The following is a 1,078-nucleotide window of genomic DNA, read 5'->3' on the forward strand; positions in this document are numbered from 1 at the left end:
ACGCGCTCTGTCACAGCACGGCTAATCATCTGTCGGTTCTCAATCAGGTTGGAATAGAATCCATTGATTCTTTTGCGTCTGACACTAAGACCCAGCCTTCAGGAGTTTGAAGCTCGTTACAGTCATTCAATCCTTGAATCCTACTCAGAATACCACATATAAGGTTTAGACCTTCCGGCTTCTCTTGAATGCCGCCATCAATTCTAGTTTATATCACGAAGACTCTAATTTAGGAATCCAAGAGATATCCACTCAATCTAAGGTAGAACAGAGGTGGTTATAAATGACATAAAAATCCACTTCCGGGCCCACTTGGTGTGTGCTTGGGCTGAGCATTGAAGCTTTCATGTGTAGAGACTTTTCTTGGAGTTAAACGCCAGCTTTTGTGCCAGTTTGGGCGTTTAACTCCCATTCCCTTGCCAGTTCCGGCGTTTTACACCAGAATTCTTCAGCTGACTTGAAACGCCTGTTTGGGCCATCAAATCTCGAGAAAAGTATGGACTATTATATATTGCTGGAAAGCCCAGGATGTCTACTTTTCAACGAAATTGAGAGCGCGCCAATTGAGCTTCTGTAGCTCCAGAAAATCCACTTCGAGTGCAGGGAGGTCAGAATCCAACATCATATGCAGTCTTTTCAGCCTCTGAATCAGATTTTTGCTCAAGTCCCTCAATTTCAGCCAGAAAATACCTAAAATCATAGAAAAACACACAAACTCATATTAAATTCCAGAAAAGTGAATTTTAACTAAAAACTAATAAAAATATAATAAAAACTAACTAAAACATACTAAAAACATACTAAAAACAATGCCAAAAAGCGTATAAATTATCCGCTCATCACAACACCAAACTTAAATTGTTGCTTGTCCCCAAGCAACTAAAAATCAAATAAGATAAAAAGAATAGAATATGCAATGAATTCCAAAAACATCTATGAAGATCAGTATTAATTAGATGACCGGGGCCTGTAGCTTTTTGCCTCTGAACAGTTTTGGCATCTCACTCTATCCTTTGAAATTCAAAATGATTGGCATCTATAGGAACTCAGAATCCAGATAGTGTTATTGATTCTCCTA

This window comes from Arachis duranensis, chromosome 6 (assembly GCF_000817695.3).
Source record: "Arachis duranensis cultivar V14167 chromosome 6, aradu.V14167.gnm2.J7QH, whole genome shotgun sequence".
Classification (NCBI taxonomy): Eukaryota; Viridiplantae; Streptophyta; class Magnoliopsida; order Fabales; family Fabaceae; genus Arachis; species Arachis duranensis.